This window comes from Hylobates moloch, unplaced genomic scaffold, assembly GCF_009828535.3.
Source record: "Hylobates moloch isolate HMO894 unplaced genomic scaffold, HMol_V3 SCAFFOLD_25, whole genome shotgun sequence".
In the NCBI taxonomy this organism is placed as follows: domain Eukaryota; kingdom Metazoa; phylum Chordata; class Mammalia; order Primates; family Hylobatidae; genus Hylobates; species Hylobates moloch.
Window position 1 is genome coordinate 4,207,090 of NW_026652300.1, and position 15,110 is coordinate 4,222,199.

Genomic DNA, 15,110 nt, shown 5'->3' on the forward strand with positions numbered 1-15,110 from the left:
CAGTGACCTTGAAATGCAGGCAGGCAACCACAACACTGCTTGGGCCTGTCCTGAGCCTCAGATCTCTGGTTTCAGTGATCTCAAAGCCAGCTGATTGAAAGGGACAGGGAAGCGTGTGGAAGAAGCACTCTCCACACCACTGAATTCCAGGTTAGGTGACAGAACGACACTCCATCTCAAAAAAAAAAAAAAAAAAATTAACTTTAAAAATGCATCCCATTTTATCCTGGGAGTGTTCCAAGATGGCCAGATAGGAACACCTCCAGTCTGCAGATCCCAGCACGATCAATGTAGATCAGTGATTTCGGCATTTCCCACAGAGGTACTTGGTCCATCTCATTGGGACTGGTTTGACAGTGGGTGCAGCCCACGGAGGGTGAGCTGAAGGAGGGCGGGGTGTCACCTCTACTGGGAAGTGCAAGGGGTTGGGTGATTTCCCTTTCCTAGCCAAGGGAAGCCATGACAGACTACCTGGAAAAAATAGGGTACTCCTGTGCAAATACTGCACTTTTCCCAAGGTCACGTCATCCGACAGAACAAGTGATTCTCTCCCATGCCTGGCTTGGTTGGTCCCATGCCAACAAAGCCTTGCTCACCGTTAATGCAGCAGCTTGAGATCAATCCCGAAGGTGGCAGCCTGGCTGGTAGAGGGGCATCCACCATTGCTAAGGCTTGAGTAGGTAAACATAGCATGCAGAAAGCTCGAACTGGGCAGAGCCCACCACAGCTCAGCAAGGCCTATTGCCTTTAGACTCTGCCACTGTGGGCTGGCCAGAGCTGAAAAAAAGGCAGCAGACAACTTTGGCAGACTTAAGCATCCCTGTCTGACAGCTCTAAAGAGAGCAGTGGTTATCCTAGAATGCCATTTGAGCTCTCAGAATGGACAGACTGCCTCCTCAGGTGGGTCCCTGAGCCCTGTGTAGCCTAGCTGGGAGACACCTCCAAGTAGGGGCTGACCTCATATAGGCAGCTGCCCCTCTGGGACGAAGCTTCCAGGGGAAGGATCAGACAGCAATATTTGCTATTCTGAAATATTTGCTCTTCTGCAACCTCTGTTCATGACAACCAGGCAGACAGAATCTGGAGTGGAACTCCCCCAAATTACAAAAGACCTGCAGCTGAAGGACCTCACTGTTAGAAGAAAAACTAGCAAACAGAAAGGAATAGCTTCAACATAAAAAAAAAAAAAGTTCATTTACACCAAAACCCTATGCGTAGGTCGACAACATCAAAGCCCCAAGGTAGATAAACGTACAAAGGTGGAGAGAAACCACAGTAGAAAAGCTGCAAATTCTAAAAATTGAGCACATCTTCTTCAAAGGATCACAGCTCCTTACAAGCAATGGAACAAAACTGAATGGAGAATGCCTTTGATGAGTTGCCAGAGGTAGGCTTCAGAAGGTTAGCAATAACAAATCTCTTTGAGCTAAAGTCACATGTTCGAACCCATCACATAGCAGCTAAAAACCTCAAAAAGTGATTAAATGAATGGCTAACTAGAATAAACAGGGTAGCAAAGACCTTAAATGACCTAATGGAGCTGAAAACCATGGCATGAGAACTTCGTGACACATGCACAAGCTTCAATAGCCGATTCAATCAAGTGGAAGAAAGGGTGTCAGTGACTGAAGATCATATCAATAAAATAAAGTGAGAGGACAGGGTTAGAGAAAAAAAGAATAAAAAGAAACAAACAAATCTTCGAAGAAATATGGGACTAAGTGAAAAGACCAAATCTACATTGGATTGGTGTACCTGAAAGTGATGGAAAGAATGGAACCAAGCTGGAAAACATTATTCAGGATATTATCCAGGATAATTTCCCCAACTTAGCCAGGCATGCCAACGTTCCAAATTCAGGAAAAATAGAGAACATCACAAAGATACTCCTTGAGAAGAGCAACCCCAAGACAGATAACTGTCAGGTTCACCAAGGTTGAAATGAAGAAAAAGTGCTAAGGGCAGCCAGAGGGAAAGTTTGAATCACCCACAAAAGGAAGACTATCAGACCAACAGTGGATATCTTAGCAGAAACTGTACAAGCCAGGAGAGAGTGGGGGCAATATTCAAGATTCTTAAAGAAAATAATTTCAATGCAGAATTTCATATCTAGCCAAACTAAGCTTTATAAGTGAAGGAGAAATAAAATCCTTTACAGTCAAGCAAATGCTGAGAGATTTTGTCACCACCAGGCCTACCTTAAAAGAGCTCCTGAAGGAAGCACTATACATGGAAAGAAACAACCGGTACCAGCCACTGCAAAAACATGACAAATTGTAAAGACCTTCAATGCTATGAAGAGACTGCATCAATTAATGGGCAAACTATCCAGCAAACATCATAATGACAGGATCATATTCACACATAACAATATTAACCTTAAATGTAAATGGGCTAAATTCCCCAATTAAAGGACACAGACTGGCAAATTGGATAAAGAGTTGAGACCTATCAGTGTTTTGTATTCAGGAGACCCATCTCTCATTCAAAGACTCACATAGGCTCAAAATAAAGGGATGGAAGAAGACCTACCAAGCAAATGGAAAGAAAAAAAAAAGCAGGGTTTGCAATCCTAGTCTCTGATAAAACAGACTTTAGACCAACAAAGATCAAAAGAGACAAAGAAGGGTATTACATATGGTAATAGATTCAAATCACGAAGAAGAGCTAAGTATCCTAAATATATATGCACCCAATACAGGAGCACCCAGATTCATAAAGCAAGTCCTTACAGACTTATAATGAAACTTACACTACCACACAATAATAATGGGAGACTTTAACACTGCACTGTCAATATTAGACAGATCAACGAGGCAGAAAGTTAACGAGGATATCCAGGACCTGAACTCAGCTCTGCAACAAACAGGCCTAATAGACATCTATGGAACTCTCCACCCCAAATCAACAGCATATGCATTCTTCTCAGCACCACATCACACTTATTCTAAAATTGACCACATAATAGGAAATAAAGCACTACTAAGCAAATGTAAAAGAATAGAAATCACAACAAACTGTCTCTCGGACCACAGTGCAATCAAGTTACAACCCAGCATTAAGAAACTCACTCAAGGCCGGGCACGGTGGCTCACGCTTGTAATCCCAGCACTTTGGGAGGCCAAGGCGGGTGGATCCCGAGGTCAGGAGATCAAGACCACAGTGAAACCCCGCCTCTACTAAAAATACAAAAAATTAGCTGGGTGTGGTGGCGGGCACCTGTAGTCCCAGCTACTCGGAGAGGCTGAGGCAGGAGAATGGCGTGACCCCGGGAGGCGGAGCTTGCAGTGAGCCAAGATCGCACCACTGCACTCCAGCCTGGGTGCCTGGGTGACAGAGCGAGACTCCGTCTCAAAAAAAAAAAAAAAAAAGAAACTCACTCAAAACTACACAACTACATGGAAACCGAACAACTTGTTCCTGGGTAAATAACAAAATGAGGGCAGAAAAACAGATGTTCTTTAAAGCCAATGTGAACAAAGACACAACGTACCATAATCTCTGGACACATTTAACGCAGTATGTAGAGGGAAATTTATAGCACTAAAGAGAAAGCAGAAAAGATCTAAAATTGACACTCTAACATCACAATGAAAAGAAATAGAGAAGCAAGAGTAAACAAATTCAAAAGCTAGCAGAAGGCAAAAGATAACAAAGATTAGAGCAGAACTGAAAGAGATAGAGACACACAAAAAATTTCAAAAAAAATGAATCTAGGAACTGTTTTTTTTTTTAAAGATCAACAAAATTGGTAGATCCCTAATAGGACAGAGAAGGAAGAAAAGAGAGAAGAATCAAATAGAAGCAATAAAAATTATAAAGGGGATATCACCACCAGTCCCTCAGACATAAAACCTATAACAGAGAAAACCATAAACACCACTATGCAAATAAATTAGCAAATATGGAATAAACTGATAAATTCCTGGACACATACACCCTACAAAAACCAAACCAGGAAGAAGTTGAGTCTCTGAATAGAACAAAAACAGGCTCTGAAATTGAGGTAATAATTAATAGGCTACCAATCAAAATAAGTCCAGGACCAGATGGATTCACAGCCGAATTCTACTGGAGGTACAAAGAGGAGCTGGTAGTATTCCTTCTGAAATTATTCCAATCAATAAAAAAAGAAGTAATCCTCCCTAATTCATTTTATAAGGCCACTATCATCCTGATACTAAGGCCTGGCAGAGACCCAACAAAAAAAGATAATTTTAGACCAATAGCCCTGATGAACATCTATGTGAAAATCCTGAGTACAATACGAGTAAACTGAATCCAGCAGCACATCAAAAAGCTTATCCACCACTATCACATCATCTTCATCCCTGAAATGCAAATGTGGTTCAACTTATGCAATTCAATAAATGTAATCCATCACATAAACATAATCAATGACAACAGCCACATGATTATCTGAATAGATACAAAAAAGGCCTCTGAGAAAACTCAATAGTCCTTCATGCTAAAAACTCTCAATAAACTAGGTATTCATGGAACATATCTCAAAATAATAAAAGCTAGTTATCACAAACCCACAGCCAATATCATACTGAGTGGGCAAATACTGGAAGCATTCCCTTTGAAAACCAGTACAAAACAAGGATGTCCTCTCTCACCACTCCTATTCAACATGGTGTTGGAAGTTCTGCCCAGGGCAATCAGGCAAGAGAAAGAAATAAAGAGTCTTCAATTAGGAAATGAGGAAGTCAAATTGTCCCTGTTTTCTGATGACAAGATTGCATATTGAGAAAACCCCATTGTCTCAGCCCAAAATCTACTTAAGCTGATAAGCAACTTCAGCAAAGTCTCAGGACACAAAATCAGTGTGCAAAAATCACAAGCATTCCTATACAGCAATAACAGAGAGCCAAATCATGAGTGAATTCCCATTCAAAATTGCTTCAAAGAGAATAAAATACCTAGGAATCCAACTTACAAGGGATGTGAGGAAACTCTTCAGGGAGAACTACAAAACACTGCCCAACAAAATAAAAAAGGACACAAACAAATGGGAGAATATTCTACGATTGTGGATAAGAAGAATCAATATCTTGAAAATGGCCATAGTGCCCAAAGTAATTTACACATGAAATGCCATTCCAATCAAGCTACCAATGACTTTCTTCAGAGAATTGGTAAAAAACTACTTTAAAGTTTTTATGGATCCAAAAAAGAGGCCACATTGCCAATACAATCCTAAGCAAAAACAACAAAGTTGGAGGTATCATGCTACCTGACTGGAAACTATACTACAAAGCTGTAGTAAAGGAAACAGCATGGTACTGGTACAAAAACAGATATCTTCAACAATGGAACAGAAGACCAGGCCTCAGAAATAACACCACACATCTGCAATCATCTCATTTTTGACAAATCTGACAATGGAAGAAATGGAGAAAGGATTCCTTATTTAGCAAATGGTGCTGGGAAAAGTGGCTAGCCATTTGTAGAAAGCTGAAACTGGATCCCTTCCTTACACCTTACATAAAAATTAATTCAAAATGGACTAAACACTTATATATTAAACCTAAAACTATAAAAACCCTACAGGAAAACCTAGGCAATACCATTCAGAACATAGGCATGGGCAAGCACTTCGCGACTAAAACACCAAAAGTAATGGCAACAAAAGTGAAAATAGACAAATAGGATCTAACGAAATTAGAGAGCTTCTGCACAGTGAAAGAAACTACCATCAGAGTAAACAGGCAACCTATAGAATGGGAGAAAAATTTTGCAATCTACCTGTCTGACAAAGAGCTAATATCCAGAATCAACAAAGAACACAAACAAATTTACAGGAAAAAAAAGTGATCAAAAGGTGGACAGAGTATAAAAAGAGACACTTCTCAAAAGAAGACATCTATGCAGCCAACAGATGCAGGGAAAAATGCTCATCCATATTGGTCATCAGGGAAATCCAAATGAAAACCAAAATGAGATACCATCTCATGCCACTTAGAATGGCGATCATTAAAAAGTCAGATGCTGGAGTGGATGTGGAGAAATAGGAATGCTTTTACACTGTTGGTGGGAGTGTAAATTAGTTCATCTACCAGGGAAGAGGTTTGTTTATTGTGGCACTATTCACAATAGCAAAGACTTGGAAACAACCCAAATGTCCATCAATGCTAGACTGAATTAAAAAAATGTGGCACATATACAAGCATGGAATACTATGCAGCCATAAAAAAGAATGAGTTTATGTCCTTTGCAGGGATATAGGTGAGCTAGAAACCATCATTCTCAGCAAACTATCACAAGAACATAAAACCAGACACCACATGTTCTCACTCATAGGTGGGAATTGAACAGTGAGATCACTTGGACACACGGCAAGGAAAATCACACACCAGGGCCTGTGGGGGGGGGGGGGGGGGGTAGGGATTTGTGGGAGGGATAGCATTAGGAGAAATACCTAATGTAAATGATGAGTTGATGGGTGCAGCAAACCAACATGGCACATGAGTACCTATGTATCAAACCTGCACACTCTACACATGTACCCTAGAACTTAAAGTATAATAAAAATTTAAAAATAGATAAATAAATAAAAATGCACCCTATTATGTTCATTTCATGTGTATATGTGTATAACATATGCTATGGGATACACATACGTACATAGCATATGTATATAACATATGCTATGGGATACATATTGGTATTTCAAAGGCTACTATACTGTAGCAAATTAACATATTTCTAATCTCACATAGTTACTGCTATAGTTTGGACATTTGCCTTTACAAACTTTATGCTGAAATTTGATCCCCAGTGTTGGAGGTGCGTTTGAGTGGAAGATGCTTGGGTCATGAGGGTGGATACTTTATGAAGAGCTTGGTGTCATTCTTGTGATCAGGAGGGAGATCTATCTCTTATTAGCCTTTGAGAACTCATTTAATAAAAAGCCTGGCACCACCCTCTCTTCAGTTAAATACATGTGATTATAAATATTTTTCTTTCTGTGTCTGGTTTATTTCACTTAGCATAGCTTCCTCCAAGCCCCTCCATGGTGTGGCAAATGGCAAGATCTCATTCTTGTTTAGGGCTAAATAATATTACTTTGTACGGGACAATAAGGTTGTTTCCATATTTTAGCTATTGTTAATAATGCTGCAATGAACATGAGAGTGCAAATATCTCTATGAGGTAGAGTTTTCCTTTGGTTGTATGTCTAAAGGAAGAGTTGTTGAGGCATGAGGCAGTTTTATTTTTAATTTTCCAGAAATCTCCATACCGATTTTTATAATTGCTACCCATTACTAACAACACTCTACATGAGTTTCATTTTCTATACATCTTAGCCAACCTTTGTGATCTTTTGAGTTTTTAATAATAGCTATCCTGATGTGAGTTATGTAATGTCTCAAAGTACCCTTGATTTAAATTTTTTCTGATGATTAATGATGTTGAATATATTTCAAGTACCTGTTGCCCATTTTTATATGTTCTTTGGAGAAATGTCAATTCAGAGATTTTGCTCAGCTTTTAATATGTTTATTTGTTTTGTTATTGTTGAGTTGTACAATGTTGGGGAAAACAGTCCCACAACACCCGGAAGGTACCTTGAGTCTGGGGGAGACAAAGGAGTTAGAAAGAGAGAGAATAAGCATCTAAAAGATGGGTCCAGGGGGCTGGACCATTGGAGGCTTGCTCATGGCCCACAGTTGTCAGGCTCCACCTAATTTAGTGGTTTACAAGCTCTTTGTTCTTAGGTAGATGGGAGGGGGAGGAAGAAATGAGGAAAAGGATTAATCAGTGAAGGAGAACCCGTGAGTGCTATACACTGGCAGTTTCTGTGACTTCCCTTGAGCAAAGGCGTGTGTCTAAACTACTAAAGATCTTTAACTTATCAGGACTGAAACAGGTGGGAGCAGGTTTCAGGAAGAGCCAAGACTTTTGATTATACTCCACTGCTTCAAGGGAGTGTTATCTCCCTGAGCAACCAGTGGAACTCGATGCGCGGTTGCGCTCTCAGGGATAAAGACATGAAGGCAATAAGGAGATTTTCTCCTCAGAAGTCACCCATGGCTCCCCATGGGTGTCTTACACAGAGGAGATCAAATCAACTGGCACCCCAGAAACTTTCTTTACTACATACAAGTTCTTCATAAATTTTAGATCTTAACACATCATCAAATATATAGCTTGAAAATATTTTTCCCAATATTTAGGCTATTGTATTCGGTCGATTTGTTCCTTTACTGTGCAAAAGCTTTTTCATTTGATGTAGTCTTGCTCATTTGTTTTTGTTTATGTGGACTGAGTTTTTAATATGGTATTCAAAATAATTATTTCCAAGGCCATCGTTCATGAGCTTTTTTCTGTATTCTCTTCTAGGTGTTTCAGAGGTTGCAGTCTTACATTTAGGATTTTTCAACTCATCTTCATTTGATTTTTGTATATGATGTCAAATGCAGATCCTATTTTGTTCTTTTGCATGTGGAAATCTAGTTTTCCCAGCACTACTCATAGAACAGATGATCCTCTTCTCATGTTATCATTTTGCTGCAGATTTCAAAAACTAATTGATGATATATGCTTGGATGTATTTCTTGATTCTCTGTTCTGTTCATTTGGCTATGCTTCTGTGTTCATGCCAATTTCAAATAAGGTCGTGTGATTCTTCCTGCTTCTTTTTTCTCTCTCCAGAATTGTTTTCACAATTTATGGCTCTCTATGTAGCTATACAAGTTTTATATTTTGTTTTCCATTTCTGTGCAGAATGCCATTGAAATTTTGATTGGATAGCATTGAATCTGTGTATTGCTTTTGATGCTATAAATATTTTAACAATATTAACTCTTCCAATCCATAAGCATAGACAATCTTTCCATTTATTTTTGTCTTCTTAAATTGCTTTTATCAATGTCTCATAGTTTTCAATGGAGAGATCTTTTACTTTCTGGTTACCTTTTTTTTAAGTATTTAATTTATTTGATATGCTTATAAGTCAGATGAGTTTGCTGAATTCTTTTCCAGTTAGGTAATTATTTGTACAATGACGTTACCAAATTTGTTCATTGGTTCTAACAGTTTCTTAAATGGAAAATTTGAGCTGTTTTTACATATCGGAGTTTGTTGTCTGCAAAGAGAGATAACTTTACTTATTGCTTTATAATTTGGCTGCCTTTTATTTTTTTTCTCATCAGATGTTTATGTTCCCTATTTGATTTGTTTCTGTTTTAATTATTATTTTATGCAGTGTGCTAACTTTGAATTTAGTTGTTTTTCCTTCTAGTTTCTTAGATACAAAGAGATGTTGCTTATTTGGTATCTTTTTTTTTTTTTGATGTATGCATTTATTGCTATAATCTTCCACCATAATGCTACTTAACTGCACACCATAGGTTTAGGTATGTTGTGTTTCCACTATTATTTGTCTCAAGATATTTATGAATTTTTCTTTTTATTTTTCGTTTCATCAATTCATTATTTAGGAGCAATGTTTTAAAAATGTTCATGTAGGCTGGGGGGCGGTGGCTCATGCCTGTAATCTCCGCACTTTGGGAGGCCAATGTGGGCGGACCATGAGGTCAGGAGATTGAAACCATCCTGACTAACACGGTGAAACCCCATCTCTACTAAAAATATGAAAACTTAGCTGGGCGTGGTGGCAGACGCCTATAGTGGCAGCTACTCCGGAGGCTGGGGCAGGGTATGGCGTGAACCTGGGAAGCGGAGCTTGTGGTGAGCCGAGATTGTGCCACTGCACTGCATCCTGTGCAACAGAGTGAGGCTCTGTCTCAAAAAAAAAAAAAAAAAAAAAAAGGAAGTTCATTATCTGTGACTTTTTTTTTCAAGATTGGTCCTCTTACTGATTATTTTTGGTTTGCTACCATGATGGTCCGAAAAAATATTAAATATGTTTTTAGCCATCTTACTTTGCTTACTTTGTTAAGACTTGTTTTATGGCCTAGCATATGGTCTATCTTAGAGAATCTTCCATGCGTGTTACAGAAAAATATATATTCGGCTGCTACACGATGAAAAGTTCTGTATATGTCTGTTGGGTTCATTTAGTTAAAACTACAATTCAAGTCTGGCATTTTCTTATTAATTTTCTGTTGAGTTTATCTATTCCTTGTTTTAATTGAGGTGCTCAAATTTCCTACAATTATTTTATTGCCATTTTTTCTTCATTTGTATTTCTATTTGCTTTAAATATTTATGTACTCCAGTGTTGAGTGCAGATGTGTATATACATATATATATATAATTTTAAATAGATATTATTTATTGCTTTTTTATTAAATTATGACCTCGGGTTTATGACAGTTATAGATACGAGTATAGGCAATCCTAATTTTTTATTACCATTTGCATAGCAGTGTCTTCTTCTATTCCTTCACTTTCAGCCCATGTTTGTCCTTAAAGATTAAGTGGGTCTCGTAGGTAACAGGTAGTTGAATCCCATTTTTAAAATTCATTTGGTCACTCCACGTCTTTTAGTTGCATAATTTAATTCATTTACATTCAAGATAATTATTGATAAGTATGTTCTTACTACTGTTACCTTGTTAGTTGTTTCTGATTGAGTCATACATCATTTTTTTATTTCTTCCTTCCATGTCTGCTTTTAAATGTTTAGCACTTAAACATTTTCAGTAGTTATAAGCTTTGATTCCTTTGTTTTTATTGTTAGTGTTGCTGCTGTAGTTTTTGATGGTCATCAAAGTCTCAGAGAAAACATCTTATAGTTAATCAACTAATTTCAGCTGACAACTTTTGTCACATAAAACTCTAGACATTTACCCTCTGTTACAATTATGTTTTTGATGTCACAATTTATATCTTTTAATACTATGTCTTCCTTAAAAAGGAAGGAAGGAATCTTTTGCCCAATGATTTCAAGCTCCTCTATTTTTTGTTTATTTCCCCTTAGTGCTTCTAGAATTTTCTTTATTTCTCAACCGTTCAGAGCTTGATTCTTTTTTTTTTTTTTGGCAGCACATTTATTTTTCCTTACACAATGATGTGTTGCTGAGGCCTAATGTTCTCACATAACAGTAGAAAACAAAAATTTGTTGTCATCTCTTTAAACAATCCGGAATTTCATACAAAAAACCTTACATAAATTAAAAGGATGAATACGTTTACAGGTGTAAATGCAAACTGCTTCCAACTCAGGGCAAGTGACAGCCCACAGCATTCTGGCAAAAAAACATCAGCTAAGAAAGGAAACTGGGTCCTACGTCTTCGACTTTCCAACCCTGACAGACAGGCAGGACAGAAACAACTGGTTCAGGAGCCCTTGCCACCCTCTAGAGAAATCCCAGAACACTCAGCCTTGACACATTAATACCCTGCACAGATCAGAGACTGCTGGCCATGCAGACTCACCAAGCCACAGCCTTGTCTTCCACAAGCACATTCTTATCTCAGTCACGAAGTGACCAAGCCATGCACACTAAAGGTTGAACTCAAAGATATGGACACAGTATTAAACAAATACCAAGGGGAACAGTTAACTTGAATACAATGTCAAAATCAGCAACAAGTTCTACAATCCAGTGTTGATATCAGATACAAGCTTCAAGGACAATTTCTTTTCAAAGGCTTATTCCAGTTTCATGAGGCTAGCATGAGGTGTATGCATTTGCCAAGGGCAAATTTATACTTCTGTATTAACCCATGCAGCAAATGCTACACATCTGTTCAGTCTATTTAGAAGCATTTGTGGTGGATGATGCAGGGGCCCAACTCGTCATACTCCTGCTTGCATCTACAGGAAGGTGGACAGTGAGGCCAGGTTGGAGCCGCCAATCCAGACTGAGTACTTGTGCTCTGGGGGTGCAATGATCTTAATCTTCATGATGCTGGGCGTCAGAGCAGTGACCTCCTTCTGCATCCTGCCAGCAATGCCTGGGTACATGGTGGTGCCCCCAGATAGTACAGTGTTGGCATACAGGTCTTTGCGGATGTCCACGTCACACTTCATAATGGACTTGAAGATGGTCTCGTGGATGCTGCCAGATTCCATGCCCAGGAAGGAAGGCTGGAACAGCACCTCTGGACACTGGAACTACTCATTGCCAATGGTGATGACCTGGCCATCGAGCAGTGCATAGCTCTTCTCCAGAGAAGAGGAGGATGCGGCAGTGGCCATCTCCTGCTTGAAGTTCAGGGAGACCTAGCACAGCTTCTCCTTGATGTTGTGCATGATTTCCCACTTGGCTGTGGTGGTGAACCTGTAGGCTCGCTCACTGAGGATCTTCATGAGGTACTCAGTCAAGTCCCAGCCGGCCAGGTCCAGATGCAGGATGGCATGGGGAAGGAAGCAGCCCTTCTAGATGGGCACCATGTGGGTGACCCTGTCTCCAGAGTCCATGACAATGCCAGTGGTATGCCCAAAGGCATAGAGGGACAGCACATCCCCGATGGCCACATACATGTCCAGGGTGTTGAAGGTCTCAAACATAATCTGAGTCATCTTCTCTCTGTTGGCCTTGGGGTTCGGCGGATCCTTGGTCAGCAGCACTGGCTGTTCCTCAAGGGACTTGTGCAGCTGATTATAGAAGTGGTGTCATATCTTCTCCATGTTGTCCCAGTTGGTGATGATGCCATGCTCGATGGGGTACTTCAGGGTCAGGATGCTGCACTTGCTCTGGGCTTCATTGTCCATGTGGGAGTCCTTCTGTCCCATGTCCACCATCACGCCCTGGTATCGGGGGTGCCCCACGATGGAGGTAAACATGGCTCGGGGAGCATCATCCCCAGCAAAGCCAGCTTTGCACATGCCAGAGCCATTGTCAATGACCAGTGCGTGATCTCTTCTTCTATTGTGATGGGCGGAGGAGTGGGACAGCAGAGTGGCAGAACAAGGTGCGCTGGCAGGCAGTGGCGACTGAGAGCGAGAGTTTGATTCTTCTTTGTTGTGGGATAGTTTTATGTGGTATTAATCTTTTCTGTTGTCTCCAATATTTCTGAACCTGTATATTTATATCTCTCTCAAATTTTTGAAAGTTGTTATTATTCATTTGAATATGCTGTATATACCTTCCTTTTGCTGAACTCTTTTGTGAATATTGCTAAATCTTAGATTTGCTTATTTAAGATAATTTTGTATATCTGGTAAATGTTCATTCTTTTTGATTGTTTTTCTCTTTTGTTCTTCATGAATTTCTTAATAACCTATGTTAATTAATTTTTATTTTCTTTTTTTTTTTACTTTTTATTTTATTTTATTTTATTTTTTTAGACAAAGTCTCTCTGTGTTGCCCAAGCTGGAGTTCAATGGCACAATGTTGACTCACTGCAACCTCTGCCTCCCAGGCTCGAGTGATTCTCCTCTCTTAGCCTCCTGAAGAGCTGGCATTACAGATGTGCACCACTATGCCCAGAGAATTTTTTGTATTCTTAGTAGACATAGGGTTTCACCATGATGTCCAGACTGGTCTTGAACTGCCAACCTCAAGTGATCAACCAATTGCAGCCTCCCAAATTGCTGTAATTACAGGCCTGAGCTGGCACACCTGGTCTTAATAACTCATTTTAGAGCTCACTGGTTCTTTATTCTGTTTGATCTATTCTGCTGTTGAAAGCCTTCTGAATTTTCCACTTCGACCAGTGTATTTCTCAGTTTCGAGACTCTTTTTATTTTTAAATAATTTCAGTCCATTTTTGAAAGTTTCTTTCAGAAGTGCATCAGTTCCTTTTCTGTGTTGTTTTAGAGATCTGAGTTTCCTGAAAACTGATATGTCGAATTATTGATCCACTGAAGGATCTAGGCTTCTTTGGCTTGGTTGGCCAAAGTCTAGGTCAGTGCCTTTGTTTTGGCAGTAGATGTGCCTTAAGCCCCGGTTTATCTCAGCTCTAACAAATTTTGAAACACTGCCAGTCTCCTATCTGAGAGATTTTGAAGGGGATATCCTAAGAGTGTGGGAAGGCTCTCTATAGGTTTGTGATCAAGGAAATTATGCAATATACCTCCTACCTTATGGTAATGCTGTACAGGCACTCGGGTTTGGCATCTTCTGTGACTGAGATATCCAGGCTGGAGATGGTAGTCCTGCCTTTCTACTTCATGCCTGGTTGTCCTCAGTTTTTTTTTCCTTTCTTCAGCACTCACAAGGCTTCCTTGGGTGAAGACAGGAATAGGTCTCCTGCCAGGGAATCCACAGTGATGGGGAAGCTGGCCATCCACTTCAACTTTATTTTATTAGGTGGTGTAGTAACCAAGAGTCAGAGGAGATTTTTTTTCTTTTTTTTTTTCTTTTTTTCACACTTGGTTGTCAGCAGACTAGGGGACGAGTGTCATGAATATAAAAGGCCAACTTTTTTACCCTTTGCCTGGTTTCTTCACTTCTCTGTCACCCTAAGAGCAGCCTCATTCTCACTTTTGAGCTCTGCGTTATTGATGGTGAGAATCTCGGCACTGTATACCCGGTTTTTCTGTGGGTGTTCTTGGGGGGTTAGGGTTGGGGGCAATAGATGGCAGCTTACTTTACTATGCCATATTTTTTACAAAAGTACTCTCCTCTAGTTTACACTTTTTCTGCTTCCTTGTGTGTACCTTTACGTTATAAATTTTATATTGCTTCTTTTTTATCTATATGTTTACACAGATATATTTCTCAACATTAATTTAGTGCATTTCAGAAGCTTTAGTATGTTTTAATTTTTCTTTTATTTATGAAAATTATTTAATTCCTTGAAGATTCTTCAGTTAACCATAGGTTGTTGAAGAGTGTATTTATTAGTTTCCAAACATATATATTTTTCAGTTTTTAGAAAAGGAGACTCAGTCAAGTGTGGTGCTCATGCATATAATCTGAGCACTTTGAGAGGCTGAAGTGGGTGTATAACCTCAGGTCAGGAGTTTGAGACTAGCCTCCTCAATACAGTGAAACTTTGTCTCCACTAAAACTACAAAAATTGGCCTAGCGTGGTGGTATATCCTTGTAGTCCCAGCTACTCAGGAGTATGAGGCAGGAGAATTGCTTGAATATGAAAGGTTGTGGTGAGTCAAGATCACACTATTGAATTCCAGCCTGGGTGACAGAGTGAGACTCCATTTTATTTATTTATTTTTTTGAAAGAAAGAAAGAAAGAAAGGAAAGAAAGAAAGAAAGAAAGAAAGAAAGAAAGAAAGAAAGAAA

At 39.4% G+C, this 15,110-nt stretch overlaps 1 pseudogene; it reads right to left on the reverse strand.

Moving 5' to 3' along the window:
• Positions 1 to 11,676: 11,676 nt before the first annotated feature.
• LOC116811465 (actin, cytoplasmic 1-like) lies at positions 11,677 to 12,772 on the reverse strand (annotated as a pseudogene).
• Positions 12,773 to 15,110: the final 2,338 nt, after the last annotated feature.